Source organism: Nyctibius grandis, chromosome 13, assembly GCF_013368605.1.
Source record: "Nyctibius grandis isolate bNycGra1 chromosome 13, bNycGra1.pri, whole genome shotgun sequence".
In the NCBI taxonomy this organism is placed as follows: Eukaryota; Metazoa; Chordata; class Aves; order Nyctibiiformes; family Nyctibiidae; genus Nyctibius; species Nyctibius grandis.
The window spans coordinates 16,470,981-16,497,611 of NC_090670.1; the positions used below are offsets into that span (position 1 = coordinate 16,470,981).

General features: G+C 41.9%; 1 protein-coding gene across 3 annotated transcripts in view; it reads left to right on the plus strand.

Annotated features, from left to right (window-relative positions):
• The first annotated feature begins 3,453 nt into the window (after positions 1-3,453).
• Positions 3,454-26,631, plus strand: part of STAG2 (STAG2 cohesin complex component) — a 78,068-nt gene continuing 54,890 nt past the window's right edge. For 2 of the 3 annotated variants that reach the window (XM_068412149.1, XM_068412152.1), the window contains exon 1: positions 3,455-3,712. The gene's annotated coding sequence lies outside the window, so the exon portion shown is untranslated. Of the gene's footprint in view, positions 3,713-26,631 lie in introns of all 3 variants that reach the window. The other variant, XM_068412151.1, reaches the window with a different exon arrangement.

Here is a 26,631-nt window from a genome sequence, read left to right on the forward strand (position 1 = left end):
GTAAAGTCTTTGTTTAATCACCTCGGAATTGGGCTCCATATCGGAAATGGTGGACTTTGAAGCTCTTAGAGTGTAGCTGTCATGAGAAAGGTGACGTAGTCCCATAGAATACTTTCTCCTGCAGTTTTCCACAGAGCTTCTTTTCTATCAGATACAAATCCCTTCTAAGAAGGTGAGAATTTAAAATATCTCCATTTCCTTATCATGCTTGGATAACAGGGTTTTTTTCTTCTTCTTTATTTCATTGTATTGGAAAGGATGTAGAATGCTGAAACTATATAGAAACTTTAGGATGTGCTTTGATTTCTTCACAAAGTCTCAACAGATGGTAGAAGCCCATTCTGGAATTGTTAGCTTAGAAAGAAGTGTGCTAGCAGAGGAACTGCTTTTCATCTCGTCTTCCCTGTTGTACCAACTGGAAGGCTCACTCCCAGAAGCATCATCAGTTCACAGGGAAAACACAGAAGTTAGGCTCTTCAGAGAGCCAGTTGTCCCCCCTATAAAGACAACAAATACAGCAGTTAAGAACTTGTTTCACTTTTCTGCCCCCCACTTTCCTACCCACCGTTTGAGAGATTGTTGCATTTGCTCCTTAGATGTGTGCTATGTAAACTGGTTTATGGCAGTTATTTGCATGTTCCCAGTGTGGTGCTGTGTTAGGAATCCTCCCAGGGATTAGAAACTCACAGGCTTAAGAAACTCCTGTCTTCTTGTCACTGGAGCAGACCAGAAACATTCCCAGCCTCTACAGGAGCGTACCTCACCTTCAGTTGTGCCACTGAATTGCTTATGTCACTGTACCCTGAATAGCATCCGAGAAACAATCTGGTTTGGGGGGGGGAATGAAACCAGTCCCTTAGAAAACAAATGGCCCTGCCCCCTTCTCTGATGAGGCAACAGTTTTGCTTAGACAGCAGCCAGGCAAACAGCTGAATGGAACAACTGGGAGGGAGGAAATGAACTGGGGAGTGCAAAATCCTCTTAGGCAGGCTCTGGGACCAACAGTTCGTAATATGCCGCTGCACCTGGAGTCTGGTCTCGAGAGTGTTTCCATGTTTTGTTGTCACAAGTTTAAAAAAGCAAATTCTGCCATGTGAGTCAGGAGACCCAGAAGTGTTGTGAATTTGGGCTTCCAAGGTCTGAGTCAGCTTTGGAAACGGGCTGAACTCCCTGCCGTGGTATTGTCGGCACTTGCACGCTCATTCCTTCAAAAACACACCCTAAAAACTATGTCATGTTTTCTTCTGTTAAACACATTTACCTAAAAAATCTCAGCTATGAGGTCAAGTGTGAACTACAGGGTTTTTGGAATAGACCAAATATCTGACGCACATGCTAATACGTGGATTTTATGCACAGCTGACTCTGAAGCTGCCTCAGTGTTGTGCTTCTGCCAGCTCTCGCAGTAGACTGCTATAATCTTACAAAGTTTTGGATTTGAGTTGTAACATGAGTAACCCTATTGTATCTCAAGCAGAGGATACATTACTGGAATTCCCTGTGCAGGCAAAACGTTGGTTTTGGAAGTGTGTAGTTTGTTTTCATGGAAAAGTTGTCTATCTGGCAGCTGTCAGAAGCTGACTTTGTACCAGGAAGGGACAAATGGATCCAGCTCCTTTCTGTCTATTTTGATGTGTAATTTAACAACCATATATATCATGGGCAAGTTTAATACTTGAGGTTTAGTGTGGGTTTTTTTTGTTTTGTTTTTTTTTTTAACAGGCTCTCTTTTATTCACAATTCTTCTACAATTTCCAGATAGACATTAACAGATTCACATTAAAGATCAGCACCTGTAGCTGTAACTGAAACCTTGAACATAGTTTTATGACTAGGCATTCAGGATACTATTTCAAAGTGTTCCCTAAAAGGGAATATTTCTCCTAATTTTCTTATTTTTCCCCAACCTTGACAGGAGGTAAAAAAAAAAATCTGAAACATGAATTCAAGCTATAGAATATAATTTTTTTTGTAAGTCTGTCTCATGTACCAAGTAACAGATTATATCTAGAATTGCTAAGTGACATCAACTCATATTACACTATTTTTTTATTTTAAACACTCCTTATCTGCTCACAGTTTCCATTGTAAGTGTCATTTGCTTTACAATGCCTCATCTTAGTTTTGAAAAGACTGGAATTGATGGATACTCTTCTCTCAAATGTCCTGCCTTTGTCAGGCAGGTGAGCAGAGTAACTCCGCTTAGTGCCTGCTTAGTTATGCTAACATTCTCCCCAAAATTAAAAGTAGATAAACACAAAAGAATGATCAGAGACTAACTACCAGGACAAAACTATTCTTGTGCTGACTGATCTAACTATAAGCTGATGTGCAACTATTCAGCATGAGTAATGTGCTTAGCATTACACAATACAGAGAAATGTAGAAGGAACTACCGAATTGCGTGTTTAGAAAAATAAGCATCACAAATTTTATATCATCTGGTTACTGTCAGTATTCTATACTGCTTATATGCCATCACTTCAGGTTCATACGAATCTTCACGCAGGGAGAAAAAAGGAATCGCACTCTGAGCCTACGAGCAAATGCGAATTTAAACTGGGAACATGCTTAGTGATGGGCGGAAGCAGAAAACATTTCAGGAGCATGCTCCTACTAACCACAAGAAACACCATCAGTGCCAGCAAACATTGCTTCTGTTTGTATTGCCACGCAAGCCTGGAGTTCTCAAGATAAGGCACCCTGCATCCATGTGGGCAACTGTAAATTCACCTTCAGAGCCAGGGGCTGCCTCGCACGGGACTTTGCTTCCTGAACGCAAAATGAAGATGTGACAGACGAACTGTGGTTGGCTTTGAAGAAGCAGCGGTGGCTTCGCACTGGTGAGGACGCTGGCCAGGGAGCCAGCAGCCCCACGGCGTCACCCGCTCGCCTCTCCTGCCTCCTCGCCTTTGAGACCCGCAGTTAACGGCACAGGCCAGCGAGGAAAAACTGCGAGCGGTTAATGGGTTATTTCCAGAAAACCGAACTTTGCCTCAGCTGTACAATTATTTCCAATCACTCCTGTGTTGCAAGGAGAGAGGACGCCGGGCCCCGCGTCCGTGTGTGCCTGTGCGAGGCCCCGGGGCCGCGCAGCGCCCGCTCCTTTTTAGGCCGTCCCCGTGTGCCGGTTACCCGATCCGGCCCCGAGAATGCAGCCAGCGGCCGGGCCACCTCGGCCGGCCGCGCACGGGGGAGGCCGGGCCCCCACACCGCCGGGAAGGGCCGCCGCCGCCTCGCCCCGGCACCCTGGCGGCGGCCCCCCCCGCCAGCCCCGCTCCCCTCAGGCCGCGCCGCTACCGCGTCCGTTCCCGCCGCCCCAGCCGGACCCCGCGTCCCCCCGCCCCGCGCCGCCGCCGAGCCCCGCGCATGCGCGGCACCTTGTTTACCCCGCTCAGCGCGGCCTCGCCGCGGGCGGCCGGCAGGTGTCGCCCCACGCCCAGGAGAGCCGGCCTCGCTCGGTGGCCGCCAGGTGGCGCCTGCGCCCTCCATTCGCTCGCGAGCCGCCGAGCAGCGAACACCCCAAACAATCCCCAGCGCCGCCGCCAAATTAAATAACCTGCCCGCGCCCCGCGCCCTCCCCAAACCCCCCCTCCGCGGCCAAGTGTCCGGGCCGGGTCGGGCCGGGCGCGCAACCGGCAGCCAGGCCGGGGATATAGGAGCGGAGCTACGAGCCTGGGCCTCCTCGCTGCCTACGCCGACACTGGGCAAGGTAAGTTAGAAAATGGCGGCGAAGCTTCTGGAAGTTTGGAGGGGGGACTCGGGATCGCGGTGCGTGGTTGCGGAGAGAAGCCGGGACGGGGCCCGCCGTCCCCGGGCCTTGCCGGGACGGCGCGGGGCGCTAGGCCGGCTGGCCACAGGGACTCCGCGCAGCCAAGATGGAGGACGGCGGGGCCGAGCCGCGAAAACACTCCAGCCCCCCGCTTCCCCACCCCCCCTTCCCAGCGCGCCTCGGCGGGGAGGGGGGACGCGAGCGGGAGCGCGAGTGAGAGAGCGAGAGGGCGCCGAAACGGCCCCCGCTGCCTGTCCGGAGCCCCGTTCCTCCTCCCCAGAGCCGGCCGCGGGCAGGCTGGGCCCAGAGCTCGGCGAGCTAAAATGGAGAACCACCTTCTCCTCCTCCCCCCTTCTCCCGAGCCGAGCAGGGGCTGCCGGCAAGATGGAGGACTCGGGCATTGTGTGTGTGTGGGGCGTGTGTGTGGGCAAGCCGGGCCGGGCCGCTCGGGCGTGGGGAGGGAGGGGAAGGGGGGTCGGAGCCGCTGCGGACGGAGCGGGCCGCGCTGGGGGGGGGGGGGGGGGGGGAGCGCTGGGCCGCGCGGCGCGCAAGAGAAAATGGTGGGGCGGCTGCCGGTGCCCCGGGGTGGAGTGTCTGAGGAGGCCGGGGAAAGGGGACTCCCACCCCTGACAGCGCTCCCCCTCCTTCCCGCCGCCCAGCAGCTGAGCTCTTCCTGCCGGCTCGCTCCCGGCGGCTTCCCAGCGGAGGGAAGTGCCGAGGGATCGGGGCTTCTCTCCTCCGTCTCTCTTCCCCGGCTCGGCCGAGCCGGAGCAACTCCGGCCGCCTCTTCCCGAGTGACTGGGCTGGAGGGCCGGCGAGAGCGAGTTCCCAGGCCCAAGTGAGGACGTGGGGACTGACCGCCTTTCGCTGCCTCCTCCGAAAGAGTTAGCGACCCCCCCCCAGCTTGGGGAAGGTCTTTGTGGGGAGAGTTTTCTCTTCCGAGCGACTTTGGGCGAGCTCTTCGGCGGCTGCCCGCTCAGAGGAAGAGTTGTGGCAGTTTCCGTTCGGCTTGCTTTATTTATTTTTTTTTTAATAAAGAAAGGGCGCTTGCCAACTTGTGCCGGGGACGCCCGGTGCTGGGAGCCGCGTGTTGCAGGAACCCCGCTGGGCTCTCGCCGGCCCTGGCGGGGGGGGGGGGGGGGGGGGGAGGAGGAGGAAGAGGAGGAAGAATGCTTCTTACTGGGGGGTTTTGGCGCCACTTTTGTTTTAGATAGTGCCTCTCTGCCCCCTCCTCCTCGGCACGCACTGAACTGAGCTGAACCCTGCCCAGGTAGGAAGCGAGAGCTTTCCTGGTGTTTCTCTTTTCTGGGCGCTTGTTTTCTCTAACACGGATTTAAAAAAAAAAAATTACATGTAGTTGTTGCCGTTGTGAGGGAACTTGGAGGGACAGGGGAGAGCGGCAGGGATGGCTGGGCTGGGGGGCCCTGTTTTTCGGGTGTTCCTCTCTCCCTGCCTGAGCCGCCCCGGGTGTGCTGGCTCTGGGTGCCCGCACCGCTGTCCTCCCCGCCGCCCTGCCTCCATGCCTGCCTCTCTCGCTGGTACCGTTGTATAATCCGTCCGTCCCGTGGAAATCCAGGACCGACCGACCGACCTCATATTTTTTTCTTCTCACCCCCGAGAAGGGGGAGTGAAGGCGCTCGGCTCCCTCTTGTGCTGCTTCTTATTTATTTATGGTACTGCCCCGGCTCGGCCCTTGCTGCTGTTGTCTTCCCACGGGATGCGGTGTTCGGAGTTAACACAAACTTTCAGTAACCGCCGGGTCCTGGGCTGTAGTTACTGGGGGTCTCTTTTAATTACTTTTTGGCAGCCCGGGCACCCCTGCTGCCCCCCGCCCGCGCTGGCTAAGCGCTCCCTTCCCCTGCGCTCCCCGCAGCCACACCCTGTCGTGTCCGCTCTCATGAGGCGCTTTATCGGCCGGTGTGACCCCGCGTGTTCCCTCGCCTCCCCCGGGAGCAGCGTGCGGGCCGCAGCAGGGCCGCCCGGAGGTCACCCGGGGCGGCGGCGGCTGCGCCGCGCCCCGCTGCCTTCTCCCTCCGGTGGGGTGAGGAGGGGCCATGTCAGCACGGCGGTTCGTGCCGGGGGCGGGCGCTCGGGTTACCGAAGTGCGTCACCCGGGGCCTGCTCCGGCTCCGCCGCGGCCTCGCCCGCCCTCAGCCGCCGCCCGCCGCCCATTGGCCAGCGCCCGCGCGGGAGGCGGCGGCTTCCTCCCGCGCCGGGCAGCGCGGCCCGGCGCCTCCGCCGGCCCCGGCCGCCGCGCTCTCGGCGGGGAGGTTATTTGCCGTCGGAGCAGTGGGGCTTTGGCAGCCGGCGCCGCCCGGGGCGCGTTCGGGGCGCAGCTGTTCCGGGGAGCGGGCGGCAGCGCGGAGGTCACCCCGCGGGAATTGCTGCCACCTCTTCTCAGCTCTGTTGGGTTTTGTTGGAATGGAAGGGGAGGAAAACGCCTTTGGGATCGCTTCCCTCGAAGCCGTTGTACCACCGTTTTTATGCTGTCCGGGAGTTCTGTTCAGTCCTGCTTTAAATGACCAGAAACGAGAGTTCCCAGCACTCCCTACAGTAAGGTGCTTTCCAAGCACAGGTCTCACGGTTAGCTCTTGGCAATTCAGTCTCGATCTGCGATTCATGACTTCTTTCTCGTTTATGATGCTTGGCCGTTTGAAACAACTTTTTCTCCTTTTCATATTCTCTTTTCCCAAAATCTATTACTTATTCATGTATTTATTATTATTCGGGGAGTGTTTACCTGGTGTTGAACTGTCCAGGACTTACACAATAACCATCTGCGGGCTGGTTGGTTATGTGCAGGTAAATAAATGCCACGAGTGGTTGCGCAATTGACAGACATTAATCTCTGGCTTCTTGGTATTACTTGCTCATTATCCCCAACTCTTAATTTTGTGGATAAATCTTGGTGGTGATCAGTCACAGAATCATAATGCCACAGATCTTGCATGGGGCTCTTTGCCTGGTAACACTGTTTCTTTTCCCGTAAATCCGTGATAACAGTTTCATTACAAAATGAAACAAGGTGCGAGAAGACAGCCACCACCGTGTTAGCATGAATCTTCATCTTTTGTGCTGCTTTCGGCACTGGAGCTGAATGGGGTGCAATCCCTGTAGTGTTCTGGGTAAACAAATACTAAGAAAGCTTCAAAGCTTTGTAAAGGAGAAAAATACGAAATTAATTCCCATCTTTAACAGATAGATCTTGCTCTGTAACCAATGAAGCTCATGTAGGTCCTTCTTAGCAAAACCAATGATGTTTTACGGTGTCATCTACGGGTGGGTTTTATGCAACCTGTGGGAGAAATCCATGAATTTCTGTTGCTATTGCTAGTATTAAATTAACAGTGATAATCTTAAGGTTGGATGTTGTATAAGCTTAAATGCAAACAAAAAAACCAGGCATGTAACTGGGGCATGGGAGAGAATCTTTTAATTTTCATGTGAAGCTTCCTAGTGCTCAGGTATCTCCCAAATTATGTACTTGGGCCAAAGTTACATTTTTGGAGCTTTTTCATCCATTTACAGTTTCAGGAAGATACTACTGAGTAAAGTCAGTAAGCAAGATAAAGGTTTGTTAAACTTGTATTTAAGACAACTAGTTAAAATTTATGTACAGGTCTCTTCTTTTAGACATTGAGTCTTGATGTTTTGCAACCAAAAGCTGAAATTATTGGTTTGAGTAAATTGGTTCAGATTAATGGTGCTGTGATATTTTAATATAGTTTTAAAAATTGCGTTCTATGAGATGACAAAAAATTAGTAGGTTCATAGCTTATTAAAATATTTGGTTTAAAAATGCATTGTGCTACTTGAGGAGCATTCCAGTTTTAAAATAGGAGTATTCAGTTAGCTGGCCGTTAATCTAACTGAAATTCCATAAATATATCACATTCTAGCTTTACATGTTAAAATCTTTAAAGGCATAAATGTGCAGAATGAAATAATTTCCACTTGGAAGAAGCGTAAATAGAATTGTCAGTTAAATGCTCTCTTTAGTTTTATTTTGTTTCGGTATATCTTATCAACAGCAACTGAATTATTTTTTTAAAAAGTAATGTAGATGGGTTCTCTTGAATATTACATGCTACTACAGCCTCCTGTAGAAAATAGCTGCAGGCAACAAACCACTTGAAAGTGCGTGCTCTTGTTGGTGGGAGCAACTATGTTGGACTTAGTCAAATCATGAAATAATGTTAGCACATCAGAGCATTATGAACTTTTAAAAATTAGATTGCTCTTTGTCACTTATGGTTCAAATTTAGAATGGTTTGGGAGTCCTCATTTGTCATTTTCATTTGTGGTGTTACTGTCTCGGTTGTTTTGCTGCAGGCAAATATTATAGGAGAGATTAGGTTTTCTGCAACTTGTGTGCTAGCATAAACAGGTTGTATGTTTTACAGAAACTTTAAACACTTTGGTTGCTTATTTTCACCAAATGAATCCCCAAAACTAAGCAAATATTTCTGCTGGTTACTTGTGCTTCTTGGTTGTGTTACTGGAATGCTGTGTTTTGTCAAACGAGATGAGGTTTGAACGCAGTGTGGTCTCTGCCTACAGTGTGACCGTTTCTTCTCTGATTGGTTTGAAAACTTAGGAGAATATTGTAGGTGTGAGTTTCCAAAATAGTACTGTTGGATTTTGGCGATGTGTGTTTGTTCGGTTGTGTTTTTTTTTTATGTGTGTGTGTGTAAGGAGTTAATAAAATATACTGTAAAAGGAATGTGTTGTAGATTGTGCCTCTGTCAGCAAGATGCTAGAATTTCCAAGAGGTTTATCTGCTTCAGTAATTGTCTTGTAATGGAAGGAAGTGATTGATAGCAGCCATCAACATATCAGTTTAATATTCTTAAATAAGCTCTGCTCACTTTCTCAGTACCACTTAAAACATTCACGTTCTGAAAACTTCACCTTCCTTATATGAGGATCATTGACAAAGAAGAGGAGAGAATGAAGTGATAGCTTAGCCCTTGGAAACGGCTGAGCAGGGAATTGGAGTTTCAGGTTGGAAAATAGGAAGCTTATACACAACAAATGTATGGAGGAATGGAAAGAGCTCTTTTTCATGTGCATCACAAACCTAAATGGTGACATACAGACTTATTGCATTGGTTTAGATTCAATGCCATCCAGCGTTTTAGATAACCTTCCCTTTTAAAGTCAAAGGGTAAGTAAAAATGGGAATTCTTCATGGTCCCATAGCTCTTCTCTCACTGGCCCTGGCAGTCCTGGGTTTGATCAGCTCTGGTCCTCCTCCTGCCCCTTCTGTCCTGTTGGCTATGGACAGAGGTGGAACTAAATGGGACTACAGGCAGATTAAACGTCCCAGCTAAGATATTAGCTTCCTTCCTGTGAGGAAGGAGTTTATAGCATGACGAATTACTCGCTACACTCTGTGAAGGGTTAGGCTCCTTCTGGACCAAGATCTGGATCTTGCACAAGTTGGTTGGAGTGCAACATGGCCTGGGGTTGCTGCTGTTGCACTGTCTGCCCTCGCAGCACAAAGGGCACTGCGGAGATCTGGGAAGGGTCTTTGGGGGAAAGCCACGCTTGGAGGGCAGTCTGCGGAGGTGGGAAGACTTGGGTTTTTGTTTTGGTAAAGGAAATTTGTGAGGGAGAACCTTTTGGTAACCTTTGCAGTACTACATGAGCATAACTGAAGCTCTTGCTCTCTAGCGTTTGTTTTTTTCTAAGAGACCGCTTTCTGATGTAAACCAGTTAAACTCTTCCACTGTTCTGTGAACAGATTTCATGTTTGAAGATTAGTCCAGTGACTTCAGTTGGCTTTTTATATTAGGAAAAAAAATCTGCTTTCAAAAATTGTGTATCTTTATAGTTTAAGGGTAAGCCTTGAAATCTGATGTGACTTTTAACAAGATCAGATAGTTACTTATGAGTGATACAGTGAAAACTTCTGTTTTGAGAGGTGGATATTAAAAATGTACTTTTAATCATATGTTGTTTTAATTAGAATTTATTTTCCTTAAATTTTCTCATGTTGCAGTTCATAAGAATCTGGTGAAGTTGGATGTTTCACTGCTCAGGTATCAACACAAAACCTGTGTTCTCTTTTCTTGATCCTCTGTTTGATGGCCAGGATCACTAAGACTAGGCCAGAGTCCTAAATTTGATGGGTTGGGCCATTACAATATTTCACAGTATACTCGATCCCTGTCTAGTATCTCTGTATCTCAAGTGCTGCACTATAAAGAAAATCTCAGATCTCTGAGATCTTGGGTAGAGAAGAAGGGGAAAGCCAGCTATTTCTTTCATCTCACAAACATCTTCCCTCAACTGGTCAGATCTGAGGAGAGGTCTGGCACCTAATTTTGGGGATAGGCATGTGGGAAAATTTGATCCCCCAGGGCACCCCCTTGGCTTTCATTTGACAGTTAGCTCTTTCCTAGCCTTTACTGACTGCAGAGCTGCATGGCGGGGCACAGGCATAGTCTGTTTTTAAACTGCGTTATCCCAATTTGAGTCAAAAATGAAGGGTGTATAGGACTGCATTTGTATGCAGTTATCTCTTATTGTAACTTCAGAGGGAAATTGTTAACTGCCATGTAACTGCTTTATCCAGGTGCACACTTTATGTCCAGGTATGTACTTTATTGTTGTCTGTTCTGTACATTTTTTGATTATGTAACTAGCTATAACTTCCCCCTCCGGAGGGGTTATTTTTTGCAAAACAATAGAATCAGAAGAGTGAGTAGATATAAGAAGACTGGCATATATTGGATGGTAGATTGTGATCTGTGATTGAGAAGTTGATCACAATACCCACCCAGAAACACCTAGAGATGAGAGCGTTTGTGTTGGTTGGTGGTTTTTTTTTTTTAGGTAGGTGAATGTTTTGTTTTCTTATGGCTCTGAATCTGATGGCTTGTTAGTCCTACCCTTACATAGCCTTTTATGCATTTTACTTTTCTATGCTTTTATTACAGTAAAGGTTAGTCATTGGATTAGAGTGAGGGAATATGTGTGGCACTAGAAGCCAGTGGAAGAATATCTGTTTTCTACAGCATTTATTTGTTAGTGCTTCTGCGTGGCTCCTAGAGAGAGAAGTATTTTTGCATCAGTTCTCATTGTTTTAGGGTTGATAGGACAAGCCAATGACTTTTGCTTACATTTTGAAAAAGGTCTCAAATGGTGCGTGTTGCCATGTCATATGTATGTCTGCAGTGGTCTAGATTGACAAATAGTGGTATAGCTGGAGTCCAGATTTCAGGGTTTTCTATTAGCAAAATCGTGAAAAGAAATCAAATATACTGTCATTGCAGAAAGCACAAAAATTTTCAAAACTACTGATCACTTAAAAATGGAACAACAGATCTTAGGAATGCATGTTTTATTTGTTGGGTTTTCATTCCAGAATTGGCTTCGAGTTGCTGCCAAGGTTTGGTGAAATGCTGCTCAGCTTCTGGCCAGTGAGTGAACTTTGGGTGCTCTGCAGGACAACTGACCTTACCTGCAGGCTTCCCCTGAGCTTCTCCCTTCCCCAGTAGCACCCCAGTCCTGCTGAGTTGCAGGCATCATTTAGTGTACACGCTTGTCAGTGTGATGCTTCCTGGGAAGATGTGGTGATAATAGCACCTGTAGTTATAGCAAAGAGAACTTAGTGCAGTTATTTTCCTATTGCTTCATAAGTGTGATCTGCCTAGAAAGAGATGAATATTTTTGATTTGGAGGTAATGTTGCAGTTCTTGGTTATGGCTGAATTGCATTTTTTTACTTAACATAGGATTTCAGCCTAATTTTATGAAATAATATATTCCTCGCAGCATCTCATCTGGGAAAAAAAGATTGACTTTTGCTTTGTTTGCAAATAAAAATAAGCTGTTCAAGATAAGACTTTTCTGTCTTTCATGCAATTACTGCTTATTCCTTTAGGTAAAACTCCAGCTCATCCCTTAAGAAGGATCAGCTCTGGAAATTTGGACCATATCAAGTCTTAATAAGCAGATGATATGCTAGTAATATAATTGGCTGACTTTATTTGTCAAAGTGTGGTCTTCCAGCAGGGAGTGTTCAGTATGAGGAGAGTTTGCATGGAGTAGGGGTGTGAATATTGAAGAGCCGTATTTTTTATATGTTACTTTTATTATTTTAGTATAGACAATTGAATATATAGATAACTGAAGTTACTAAAAAGCAATGTAAGTAGTAAATGTCAGGAACACAGTTTTGTAATTCCTGTAGCGTGCATTTGAGGTATCTAGTTTTTAATTTGAAGGTGACTTTATATGATATGAGTCCTGGAATAAGATATTTTTTATAGTTATGGATATAGTGGCCAACTAATTTAATTTGAATAATAAGGCAGTACATCCTGACCACTGGCAATATTTTTCATTTTACTTCTGGTCTTCTTAGAAACAGAGAACTGATTAATTATCGTGTTTTTTGCAAGGGAGAAAATTGAGGAAACTTGATAAAGACTTCCTTTTTCAAAATGAGAATGTCCAGTGGCTGCAGTCTACGTATGGCAGTGCTATGCTTGTGGCAGACGAATAGGAAGTAGAATTGATACAGACTATTGTATCTTGATTTAGGATAAAGACTACAATGTAAGTATAGTTGAAAAGGAAAGACACTGATATTCATAATTTATGATTAATAATGTAAGTATTTAAAAAATTCTGGGGTTTTGTACTATTTTGGGATGGGAGCTGTGTTCTTACAGGAAAGTTCTAGTTTGGTGTGGTGCTATGTAGTTTTATCATTGCTTTATGTACCTGTTTGAAAACTATATCCAAAATAATTTAACTCCACATAAAATAAAGCTTTGCATTGTGGATGGGCAGTTGCTTCCTAGAAGTGATGCCACAAAGAAGAAAAATATTTGTGTTCTAGGTCACAGAAACGTATAGGAGGGAAAGGATGTCTGGAGGTCTAGCCCAACCTCCTGCTTACAGCTTGTCCAGTGAGACCAGGTTGCTCAGGAATTTGTCTAGTCAAATGTTGAATATCTCAGAGGATGGAGTTTCTACCATCTCTCTGGCAACCTACTATGCTGTTCTTATTGGAAGGTCGTCTTTTATTTCAGGTCTTAAGTTCATATAAAGATTCATGCCCTTCCATGCTCCCAGTATATGTTTGGAAAGTATTCCTTGATGATGGAGGCTTGGGAAGCTAATGACCTGGTTTAGAGCTGATTGTGGTTTTTTATTGAGAATTATTGGAAAAGAGAGAGAGGTGAATGGCTCCAGAAATTACTTTTTCGTGCCTACTTTCCTCTTCCTTCTGGTTGCATTTGCTATCTTTCTTCTTCCCCCACTGTCCACCTTCAAGCTTCACTACTGTGTCTATGACAAGGCCTAGCAAATAAAACTTCCTTTCCTAAGCATCTACCTGTTCACTTAAGTGTCATTCATACACCGATCAAAACTATTCTTCTTGCAGTTTTCATATTTAAGCAGTGATATTTTTATTCCTTCTCGTAAGTATTATTTCTAGAAATCTACAGTTCATTTGAAACTATGGTAACCAGAAAGGAAAGCTGCACAAGTACCTCTTGCATCTGTGGAATAGGTCTGTCGGTACTTGCCTAATAAATGATTGGCCAAAAAAAAGGTGAAACTGGCTTTTATATATTGATTTACCAAACATAGAAATGGTTTATTAAGGCAAATACTTCAGTGATAATGAAAGAACATCTGATTTTTTTTTTTTGCATGTGCTGCTGGATTATGTTTTTGTCTTCAATATTCCATGTTTAAGCTGCTCTTGTTTTAAGTGGGCTTCCATTTGACTTACTTTGATAAGCTGTGTTTTCAAAACTGATGCATATATATTGGTATTTGTTTAATTTTTAGAATGTTTATGAACTAAAAAGTATTGCTGATGTAGTAATGTGTATATGCCATATTACTACTCTACTGTGAAACAGAATGGATTTTGTAAACTAGAAGACCTGTGGCTTGACAGTTGAAAAATAATCAGAAAAATCAGCCTTTAGGCATTTTATTTCTCTTGCTGCATTGCATTGTCTTTCTGGTTATACCGCTCGATTTCTATTCAGCGATGCAATAGTTTTATGGAAGTTAATAAAGTTGTGTACTTAGAAGGGAGCATATTTGTGCCTCAGAGTAGTAGTCGCTGCTAAGCAAAAATTTTCAAAGGTGGCCAGACACAGGTGTTGTATACATCAGTATGATATAAAAAAGTTGACAAAAACATCTTAAGAAACTTCCAGTTCAATAACACTGTGGATAGAAGAAAACAGAGAAAGTCATCCTCTTCATATACAGTAGGTCAGACATTAAGGTTCTTCGTATTCACACCCAAATGCAGTAATAACCTCTGTAAAACTGAATTCTCAAGTTCTTTCCTCTTTGTGCCAAGGGGATATTAACTATGTGTAGCGTACCTTGCATTCAAAACTGGTTAGGGTAGTTTTGTTTACAGAGAGGATTTATGCATTCTTGTATAATCCTACAAATGGGCTTAGTCTTCCCCTGTCTCTGGTGAAGAGAAGCATGGAAAAATTCGAACAGTTCTTTTGGATGCAAGATTGAGTCCATGCTCTTAGTAGCTTGGGGATTTAAGAAACTTACTGAAGTTTTTCAGTCCCTTACAGTAAGGACTGTTTGACAATATATAAGGAATTTTAATCATCCCAGAAGATGAGATAGGATTACCAGAATGAAGGAAACTCTACCAAGGAAGATGGGAAAGATATGAAAGTGTAAGAATATGTTGATGCTTCCTAGAGCCATTTCAAAAGTGTGTTCTGTGTCCAGTTGCATCACCTTCACTTTTTTTGTTTCTGTTGTGGAATGTGTTGGCATTGAGTTATTAGCTACGTAAAGTGTAAATAACTGCTTTTATGTAAAATCAAGGTGCAAATGTTTGTCTTGAATGTTTGATAAAGTTAGGAATTAAAAAATTAATCTTTAAAGCCTTTTGGGGAGAATCTGGAGGAGAGAAATGAAGTTGGCAATCTGTTGAAAATCGAGAGTTGTTTTTTACTGTGAGGGTAGTTGGTGGAGAGACTAGTTACTAAACTGCTGTGAAAGAACAATATTGGTCAGTTATGTAACTGGAAGCAATTTTTGAACATAACTCCACATGCAGAGTTTTCTCCTTCTTTCATACCCTTCTTGCTTCCTTACTTGTTCCCTTCAAGCTACTGAAGATGTGCCTTCACCATGTAACTGGGCCAGTTCAATGGCTAGCTGCTGCCAATAGGCTGGTCCTGTCTCTGTATCCTGACCACATGCTTCTGTTGTTTGCCGTGTGCCTGTGCTTTTTGCCCGTTTGAACCCCATAAGTGAACTGGTTTAAGGAGCTAAACGGTGAAGAGAGGTAGTTTTCTGTGGGTTAAATCTCTCTGGAGTCAAATGGGAGCTGCGCCTGCATGGAAAAGGATACAGGAGCTTTTGGCCAGTGACAATATAGAATTGAGGGGGACTGCCCCTTTCAATAGCTGAAGTATCGTATCAGTTGCCTGGTCTGACAGTAGTGGCAATGTTTTCCGTAACTGCAGGACTCAGAAAATAAAACTTTACTCCTCCTGTTGTCTGCTACTTTTCTATCTGATCTTACTCAGAAACCATTTGGGTGATATGCCAGTTCTAAAAGTAATCATCTAATCTTTGTAGTGATCTCCTTTTTATCTTTTTTTTTTTTTTTCTGAAATGTTACATAGTCTGTCATAGATCAGTTAGAGCTCTGCAAGGAAATTCAGGACTGCTGTTGATTTGCATTAATTTATGCAGGCAGGAAGATCATGTACATTTTCCTTTGGTTTTAGTCTACGTGCTGGTTAGAAGTTGTGCAGGTGTTATTTGGAATGAGACAGAAGGGGTAAGAGAAGATTGAGGAGTGGTTATAGAAGAGTTTCCTCCCCTGAAGATTTTTTTCCAGCCTTAGCATGGTTAAATCAGATGCTGTTGTCAAAACCCTGCTAGACCTCCTCCTTCAGTTGGATGCTTACCAGCCTGTTGTGGTTAGATCTTATTATGAGCCTTTGCACTCTCAAGTTTTCCATGGTTTATGGAAGCTGCAGTGCCAGTTCTATACATGAGGTCTGTCTTCAGCCTTTTTACGGAATCTGGACCATCCTATGCAATGATCTTAAGTCCCATCCCTCCCAACTCGTCTCCCTTCTAGCTTCTGAGTTTTTGGGGGCATACCGAGGCTACAGGTCTCATCTCTGGGAATACCTGATAATTAAACCAGATGTACCCTTTTTTGATCTCATAAAATACTAATAGTGTCCTTCAGAGATACTGAGAAATAGACGAAATAATGCCTGAACACCTTGTGTCCCTCTCCTTTGTACCTCACTTTAAGCTCAGTTTAGAGCATTTTGTTTTCTTCCGCTTTTGGAAGAAAACTTGCGGAGTGTTTTTTACAATGTGGAGTCCTCTGATTTTTTTCAACTAGCTAAGAAGATGCTGGCTTTCTTCTTTAGATGTTTGGGAAGAGCTTTACTGTTGATTGATCAGAGACTATTGCATAGGGATTCATTGCTTAATTCCTCTCTATTTTAGATCTGGGGAAACTGGTCTGCTCTAGGCAGAAGCTGTGATTTCTTGAAAACAAGCTTAGATGTGAATAATCAAACTGACAGCTACACTGTAGGCTGTGATTTTGCTCTGTGAAGTTGTAGACTGGTCAGAAATACTAGAAACGGGGAAGCCACGTGTACAAAATTTTGGGAGTTTTGTAGATCGTTTTAGGTTGTACAGAGGATTATAGAGATTTGGGTTGTTCAGTATCCATTTGAATAAGCCAAGTTGGAACAGGAGTTACTTTTTTTGGTAGAAGGCAGCGAGCATGGCTAGTGGGCATTGGTTCTCCCCAGCTTTGCACGTGCTCTGTAGAAGGACTGTTGTGAATATAGCTGCAATTGCCTGAGCTCTCTCCGTTTCTTCTTACTGCTGTTGAAACGTTTCTGTGGGACTTCCCTGCTTGGAAGCGTGCCAGAATGAGTGTGTGGGAAGACTTAATACTTGCTACTTACATAGCATTTTGTACGTTCAGAGTCTTCTGCAAATATTAACTAATCTTTATTTAACATTTGAGTCCAATTTCTGTCAGTATAAATCAGTAACAGCCAGTTTATGACCCTTACTTTTTTTGATGTCAAAAGAACGAAATGCTGTAACTAGTGTAGTTAAGAATAATCTTTATCATCATATTAACATACCATTTTTGTCACTCTACCCTTCTGGCTTAGTGTGGTGTAGAAAAAAGTTATGAATAGAGTATAGTACTACTCTTCAGGAGGTCTGTGCGTTGTAGGATGCTGACTGCTGGAAAGAATGGCATTTCGTTCATTTTGTGTGTGGTATTTCAAGCTTTTCTGTGCTCGTTTTTGTTTCTGCTATATTAAGGTTTATTTCTTTCCAGTCTGGGGAGCCATAGCATATTCATAAGAAGTAATGCTGTGAGAATAATGTTCATTCTGAGCTTGCTTCGCAAGAACTGTCTGTCATTCATCTTAAAACGTAGTCTTAAGTTGAAAATGATTTTAATTACTTACTGTATACCTGTACTAAAAGTTATTAAGGTTTTCCCTGTGTTCTGGCATTATAAATGGTAGTTTTCAGTTAACTGATATTTATTAAATATAACTGGTATGATAGATTCATTAAGCTGTTAGTGTTTTGGTTAAAAAAAGTTCCTTTTTGTTTGTTTTCTGGTAATAGCATGATTTTTTGAAGCTACACAGATCAATGAAGAAAATCATTAGAAATAAAACTAGTTCTCATTACATGCTCTTACAGTATTAAACTACTCAGTGGTGAGTGCTCTCTGTGATTGGATAAAGCTGGTCCTGGCTTTAATGGCATATTCTAATCATGTCTGATATGCTGAAGAAATATTATAATAGTAATGGGTAATAGAACCAAAATGAGACCATTCGTGGCTGTACTTGGTAAAATGAGCTAGTGGTTCTTTGTTCGGCAGGGATGTAACGTCTTTGTATTTCTATCGCATCTCTGCTGCTTTCATTGCCATTTTATATAGGGTTTAGTCAAAGGTAGTCAACTATTGCCTTGTCAGACCACTTATTCGGACACCACAAAACAGAGAGAGTTATGAATTTTTGTTATTTTTGGAAAAGCAGCACATTGAGGCCTGGCTTCTATGTATCACAGCTGGCTGGATAACACTTGGTACTGGCGTTTGGGTGCTGTACTAGGTGTGCATTGTAGTGCTGTAGCCAGAGAGGATGAGCTGGATTTGGAGCAGCATATGGCAACTTTTAAAGCAGTTGTAGCCTACGATAACAGTGTGGACATCTCTCCCTCCCCTCGCCCCCAGCATAATTTGACAGTTGATCATGTCTGCTGTAGTGTCTCACTGATTTTGAAAAAAGCTGTTTTCTTGCACCAGCCACAGGACTCTTCGTCGAGCCAGCTCAACTTACTAAACGGTTGGAAAGCTAATTAATTAAAAAATAAATTAATAGATTGTTGCTCAACAAAGGGTCTGACAAGTGCCCTTGAGCGTGAGATATGGCCAGAAGTAAATGCAGGGAGAAGGGGCCAGTGGGACTGTTCCTTTCACCAGTGGCAATCCGTCTATTTTATTGTATTATCAAACTACTATGGTTATTGTTTGTAGTTTCATTCATTATTTAACAAAAAAAGGATAGGTGTAATTAATGCAATCTGTTTGAATTGGTATAAAATGTGTTCTCAGTTGATAATTGAAAGGAATACTGGAAAAAAAATTGAAATTACTAGTACTTGGCCAAGTTGCTGCCATTGAACAGCTTCCTTTTCTAAAGGTGAATGACAATTTGAGAAGGCAGGTAAAAGGCAAAGATTGTGGAATAGGGAAGTAAGTGGAACTAGTGGAAGTGCTTAAGTTTTAAAAATTGATTTTGTATAATGTAATGCATTTTATAAATTGATTTTGTATAATGTAATGCATTTTATATTCTAAGTTTTCAATAATAACAGTGTAAAACTTCTAATTTCTGGAGAGCATGATGGTTTTAAATATATACCTAATGTTTAGGATTTGGTAGTTTCTGCACAAAACACCCTTCAACTCTAAATGTCATTGTTAAGTGTTACAGGTTGTACATTGGGACTTGTGTATCACAATATAGTAGAACATAGTCTAGAGTGTTAGAAATCTGGGGTATCTGTGTTCTCAGACTGCTAAAATTTTACCATGTTACTTCTATTTAAATGGTTATTCGGAGCCACTAATCTGGGAATAGATTATACTCCAAATAAAATGGAGGAAGATTCTGCAGTTTATTCAGGGAACACGTAGATGATGGAATTAATCAGACAGACATGTGAAAGAGTATAAGCTGAATATTGCTGTAAAAATACTATTTTTTTTAAATACCATTGTATTTTAACTGCAATACTTTAGAGTAACTGACATTTGAAGCTATGTGCTCTGTGCTGCCTTTTGCATCTCTTCTCCCCTCTTTCCCTTTTTCTCCATTCTTGGCTTTCTCCTCCCTGCCCATATAGTTGTTCTTTTAAAGAAAGCACTAAATTCAACTGGTGCTCAATAAAGTAAGGGCTTTCATTGTCTGTAATACTAGTTTTAGTATTGCTTCAGTTAGTTAATGTTTTTGTAATTTACAAAACAGTCATGTTTTGGTGCCCATCCTTTGTGAAAAAGGCCTGGCAGCACTCTGAAGCGTCAATGAATCAAAAATGCCACAGCTATGTGTTGGGAAGGTGCTACCTTATTCCGACTGTAAAATCGATGTATAATTCTCAAACAGGTTTAGTCATGAATTGCGTTATCTTCTGTCCAGGACAGATCCGGCATTATGTGTTCATGCAGAATTATCAGAAATGTAGTTGTGTGCCTCGGTCTAATATATGTCAAGGTTTCATGGCTGGGTGATCCAGGTACTGCTTTGTCCAAGTATTAACAGTTGTGGTATTGCTGTCAAAGGACTCTTGCAGTGTGCTTCTGTGTCCTGCTGGCACAGAAGGCAGATGTTTATGCAGAAACCTGGAAGATGGTGTGATTTAAGTATCACGCTGCAGTTTTTGACTGTCCTGTAAATTAGATCTTCCTGTGTTTAAACTCTTCCTCTGGTGACTTAATTTTGGAATAAGACATTTATTCTGAAAATGACAGACAGTTACTTAGAATAGACTGGGTTATTCTTCCCCGAGCTTTGTTCCTCGTGACCTGTATATGATGGCAGTATGGGTGAGTATACCTGCTGGTGTGCGTTATCTGCCTGTATTGCTTTGTGGGGTACAAAATGAAATTAAGGAGTTATGGTATTGTAGAAGTTTCTAATAACTGTGAATTATTACTAGAATACTAAACTTCTCTTCATTGAGAGCCTAATTAAAATAAAGGCACAAGATATTGCAGAAAAGTCAGTACTACTAATTTTGCTTAATAAAGACTAAATCAAATGGTAGGTAAATACTGTCCATTTCATAATGGCTGAATATTAATCTTGTTCTGTTTCGGTACCAGTCACCTTCCTCAAGTAATTCTTTATCCATGCCATTTTCATTTGTTTCCTCCTTCTCTCTCATTCCTGCCCCCACATATTTAGATTTATGAATAGCATCTGTCTTTTAACACTGTTAACTCTTCTGTCTTTTGAAATTTTCTGAAAGACATGGTAGTGCTGCCCTATTTAATTGCATGTTAAAAACAAAATCTTTGTCTTGCATTGGTGTTTGCTAATTCTTCTTGTGAGGTAAACGGTCTTCAGCGTAGCAAGTGGAAACAGGGGAGTTGTCAGTAATGGAGATGTAGGCTAATGGGTCCACATTAACAACCACTACTGACAAGGCATAGGCAGCTCCATCAGGACCTTTTAAAAAAACGTGCTAAACTGAAGAAAGCCTATGGGGTACACTGGTTTTTAGGGACTCATTCGTATCTGTGGAAGTAGACTTGATCAGTTAGTATCAGTTGGGGCAAAAGGCTGGAAAGGGAGAAATAAAATGTTTTCCCTGGTTTTCTGTCACTCACTACTATTTGGTTAGTCATAAATTCGAGTTCATAAAGCAGTTCTTGGACTAAAATTTAATTTTGCTCATGTGTATATTGATGGAGAGGATAAAAACCAAGCATTTTTCCACTATCAGGAAAGGTTTCCACATTAGACCAGTCAACTTTAATTGAAATGATTAATTACTTATGAGCAAGAAGTACAGTATTTTACTCTTGAATAAATGTTTATAAGAAATTTTCTGTTAATGTAATTATTTTTTAATGCAGACTGTTTCTAATCTAACTTGGACATGCAATAATGTGAGCTATATGAACTGTGCTGTGAAAACCTGAGCTTAGAAAAGTTATTGTTGAAGGACAGAGATAAATTTGTGAGCAGGCGTGTTGCTGAGTTCTTGAGGGAAGTGGGGTTTGTTAGGGTTAAGTTTGTAGCTTAACATCGTAGCTTAAGTGCGTTGTAGCTCCTGCACTCCAGCAAAGCTAGCGGAGGAATTTTAAAAGAATGTGTGAGTGTCAGTGAGCTTGCTATTTGGTTTATGTAGTTTTAGCAAGGGATGCTTAAAACTGGGATGTGCTACAATGTTTCAGTTATTCTTTAGAGTAGCCAAAAACACCTTGGTAGGTCGGCTGTAATGGATGGTCATCCAGTTCCTTAGGCTTTGGCCAACCATATTTAACTATTTGTGTTTCAGTGTACAACAAACCTAGCTTAAAGGTCTATTTTAAAATTCATATCCCTCTAAGAAATCCTCTAATTTCTTGTCAGTAGCATTTGTTGTGGCATCTTTCTGGAAACTACAGTAGTGTCCTGTTGTGGGGAGAAACATTGTATGTATTTGGGTTCTTAATGGTTTTTCACGTGACTATAGCATGTGAGATTCAAGTAGGTAACATCTAAAAAAATGTTTTGGATTCCACAGCATTCTTACCAACTTACTGGCTTAAATTTAAAAAAACCCATTTTTTCTTGTCTTACACCACTAGTTGAGAACACCATGGCTTTTTCAGGGAACAATACAAAGCTTGCCTTGTCTGAAGGGTAGCTGTTAGGTTAATAGCCTGTTTTAAGGAGTAAGTTTGGTATAGTTAAAAGGCTGTCTTTTTTAAATAAATAATGGTTACCTATCTGCAAATATTTGTGGTCAGCAACATTTTTTAATGTATACACATTCTGCAAATGGATTTCACTGAACATCGTTTTGCTTGTAGCGTTAGAGTCATGGCAGAGCTTTTCTTACTAACCATTGATAAATCAGCTGATGAGTTACTACTGCCTGGATTTGTACTTTACCCATACTCCATGTGCTTGTAGGTTTTTTCATACATCAGAGAATTGTGAAGGCTTCCAGAAGTTCCAAGCAATTGTCGCAGGTTAAAGTGAGATTTAAATTTTGTAAAAATGCGTAGCTCATCGTTTCCTTCTGATCAGGAAGGGATCATAAAGGATGTAGGGAGCCTGTGCTACAGGGACAGGTAGATTGGTTGTTAGAGATGCAAGTATGAGTGCTGTCTGTATGTTAATAATCACGGAGGTTTTGAGAACTAGATATCATCTGTTACGATGCAACGTCCTGTTTCTTTCTCCCCGCATATGAAAGTACAGGCAGCCCTGGAGCAGACATAGCAAAAATTTTTGTCTACTATGAAATGGTTGGGGGAAGACCAGGAAGGCGAATACTTTTTATTCCGGCTCTGCAGTTTTCTTTGGGCTTTGGGTTGTGGGTGTTCGTTATTCTTTCTGGTTTCAAGCTGTTTTATTGGAAAATAGGTAACCGGTATCCAACGTAAAAAATTTTCTCATGTATGAAAGTTTGTGAAAGGTTTTTTTTTAAATGACTGGAAATTAATCTATTAAATTACAATATTTTCAATCTTTCTTGAAGTACTGCTCGTGAGTGATTTTATGTCTGTATTAAAAATACTCAAATACCAATATTTTCCTGTGAAAGAAGGGAGTTTTGCTAATTGTGGCTTAACAAATGTTTTTAATAGTAAGTTCTCTTCACTCATGACAAAATGCACGTGCATCCCTTCTTTCATGGGACTGAGGGAACTAGAATACTGCAGTGTTGCTGGTTTGGTTTTTGTCGGCTTTTAACTGCTAAGGTTAATGCAAGTCATGTGGTCTTCCACTTTTTTCCCTCTCCCGCTAGCAGTGTGGGGTGACTGTTACCTGCCCGCGCATAGCTAGATGTGTGTTATTGATGCTGCTTTAATCAACCATAAGCAGTTTCTAGAGAACATCTTGAAGACATACTGTTTCCTTGGGGATTTATTGCATTTGCAACATCACAGCTCTGTTCCTGCTGCTTACAGAATATGATTATCAGCCATTAGTAGTGAATATTTAAACATGGTCACTACATAGTGTTTCCCTTCTCATTTGTGATTTCTGTCCTGCTTGTTATTAAGGATCTCTCTCTAGTGTGTTTAGTTTTTGTTGACTTCTTTCATGCTCTGTGTTTTTTTCCCTGCACTCGTCATTCCAATATAAGTTCTGTCTAGTTGTTGGTCTTGCTGACAGAAATGTTGATAGATTTTTATAAAATGAATTTTCCTACAAAATGTTTTTTCTTCATTTTCCTAGGGAAGATAAAAGTTCGTTCCTTTTTTTGCAGTGATCAGTCGGTCTCTTTAAAAAGATGTTTAAGATAGGTGCTTTATATTGTTTCTCCCCCCTTTAGTCTTGTATATGTGCTCCAGAAAACTGAAAATCACAACCAGAATTTTTGGGTTTTGCCTTCGTGTTGCCTAGATGAGAACTGTTAACAAGTAGCATGTCATATTGCACACTAGAGGCTGTGTGATATATAAGAACATCATATGGTATTTAAACCCTGATGGTTTAAATCTTTTTTATGGACATCTTTTAAACCATTGCTGCTTATATGAAATGAGACTATGATTTATTTATAAATAATAATATGTAAATAATGTTTATTTAGTCTGTTCTTTTAATGTAAATTTTGGAAATGATAAGTATCAAAACTTAAATTTGTTCGTTTCAGGATAGGGAATCATCTTAGTGCATGAACCTTGATGTGTTAATTGGTGAGAGATTTGGTTTAAAGAGGCAGCCAGGGCACTTCTTTGTCTTCTCTCCTTTGACAAATAATAGCTTCCATTTTAAACAAGAATATTGTTGTGGTAAAGTGGAACCATTTAATGGCATCATTTTATGCAAGCGCTTGAGGGTTGTAAATATCACAACCTAGGAAATACTGGGAGCTTTCTTGAGCTGGAAATTGCTGCTTGTGTTGCTCCAAGGAGTCACCTCATCTGTAAAGTGAATTGCTTGATGAGTACTTAACTTTCTTCAGGGTTATCGAAGGAAGTGAAAATATTTTGGTATCTGCTTCTGGAAATAATGCTGGTCAGTTGTCTTTTTCTCTGCAAAATGATATTTTCCCTTCTACTTAAACTTCTTGGGGAAGTCAGGTGAAGATATGTTGATATCATTAAAATTCTCAATTTATACTATACAGGTTTTCACCTATCAGAGTCAAAACAGCTTTAATTTTCTGCCTAATGTGTTCTTTGGGGGGGGGTTCGAGGAGACTAACTGTGATTGCAGTTCTAAAATGTGTATACTCAGTTGGGCTGCAATACAGAATTAAATATAGAAATACTGTAATGTAAAGAATGATTAAACCTTTGTTGCTGTAGAATGTTACTTGTAGTTTGTAATCATCGTACTGTTAATAACACCACTATATGGTTTGATAGAGAATGGCATACAATTATTTTGCTTGGGAAGAAGAGATTAATATTTGTATATGCTAGAGAGAAACCTGATGACGTTCTGTTAGACCTGAACTGGTAAGGTGTCCTTTGTGGATTGGCTTTTTTTTGTAGTCAGCATAAAATGCTGGAATTATTTCTTTAACTATGTCCTAGGAGTTTGATGCATTTATTTGTGAGAAAGCTGTGTGAACAACAGTTTTGACCGAGTACTTTCTGTTTCTCTGTATCACTACTGTGAGGGTGAAAAGGCTTATTTGGAGCTTCTCACTGGTAGTATGCGTTTACTGTGTGTAAATTCAGTGCTAAGACTTGATATCTAATTTTTAACATTTACTATGCTTTCTTATTTTTATTAATACACATGGATCTTAATTGGAGTTAATTCCCTGGAAGACCTGTGCAGAGTTCTGTAAATCGAGTGGTATCTTCAGTTCTTGTAAAGGCTTTTTAATTTCTCAGATGGCGTTTGTGTTTTGTTGTTTTATTTTGCTGTCAAAACAGCTGTGCCTTTGCCATTCTTGTGCTTTAGTCCTTCAGATGCTCTAGCTATGTTCTTAGACCTTCCCTTACCGTGTAAGTTAAGTACTGCTTGTTCTGTGGTCCATCATCGGTCTTCTCTGACCTTTTTAAAGGTTCTGTGTTGCTGTCTGGCTCCTTCTCTGCTGCTCTGCTGTTCTTACCCTTATTCCTTCCCTGCAGCTAAGACTTGCAGAAGAGGAATTTTACTAGTCAGTGGCCTAGCGAGTGTATCTTGCTATCATCAGCTGCAAGAAATGCTTACGTTCCTTGCTGTTTTTTGTTTTTTTTTTTCTTCTGCCTTGTTTTCTTAGTAGGCTGTGTATTATACCAGATTCTGTGGTTCTAGAGTAGTTTGTATACTTAGTATATAAAGTTAATTCACATAGTAATAAAATTTATGTTCTGTAATTAATTTTTTTGGCAGGCATCTGTTTCACAGTAATGAATTGGTAGCACTTCCTAAAATGTCTGTTGACTGTCTAGAGAATTGTAGGAAAGCTGGCATTTTAAAATGTTTCTCATAACTGAAAGAAGTGGGCAGCTTTATATTAACCCACCTTTTCTCAGAAAAAAACTTTCCAAACTTCCAACTGAACTCACTCTCTCCCCCCATATATATATATATTAAAAAAAGGTGGATTGTTTTTCTCTTGACCTCTGAATTTAAAGGGTAATTACTTGCCCTTAATCTCAAAAACACCCTGAAATTAAAAATAATATGCTAAGGGTAGAGATAGTGGTTGTGTTTCTTTAAAAAAAAAAAACAAACCTCACAAAACCAAACAAAAAGCCCAACCTGACATGGTGTTATCTTTTATCACTATTGTATCTTCAACTCTTAACAGCAGTTGAAAACCATGGCTCTGATTGCAGGTTCATTTTAGGTTGCTTGCAAGACTAAATTTGTAGCATTTAATGATCTAGGATTTTCATACCCTAGGGCAAGATTATAGTAAGTGGAGGTCAAGCTGAACAACCGCCAGACCTAATTTACGCTCGGATAAAAATGTTCTTGTCTAACAATTAGATTGAATGTTATTACCTCTTTCCCTAACTTTTGCTAAAATTTGGTTTCTATTGTTTCAAGACCAAGGCAGTCTGATGCCAAGAAAGCATCCTCTGAATGGAATAGCAGTCTCCCCTTTCGAGTTTATGAAATTGCTCAGGATCAGGTATCCATATTAACGGCCCTTATTGTGCTTGCTGTGGAGGGCACAGGAGACTTACACCAAATAGAATGTTTTCTTAACGTACAAACTCTTCTTAATATGATGTGCACAAGAAAGTAGCAGTCAATGGTGCTGAAACAGGGGGAAGAAAAAAATCTGGGAAAGATGTAATCCCTTTGATTATTTACATTTGAGTCTTCCAAGACAGATCTGATAAGTGTATTTCAGTAGGATTATTGTAGGTACTTCTTCAGATCAGTTGATCTATTAGTAACCCAAGTTTTGCCACCAATGTAATAGATCATGACCAAAATAGGGAGAGGTTTTTCATATAGATTAGGTGAGGAATTAAACTTTACTCTGAAACATTAAGACTGATTACATTTAGTTGTATGTGGGCAAATGAAAGTAAAGGGAAGATGGTAAATGTATTTCAGTCAAAGCATTGTGTTATTATAACTGAACATGATGTGTAGCTATTTTGTCAGGTGATGTTAACTTCTAGTA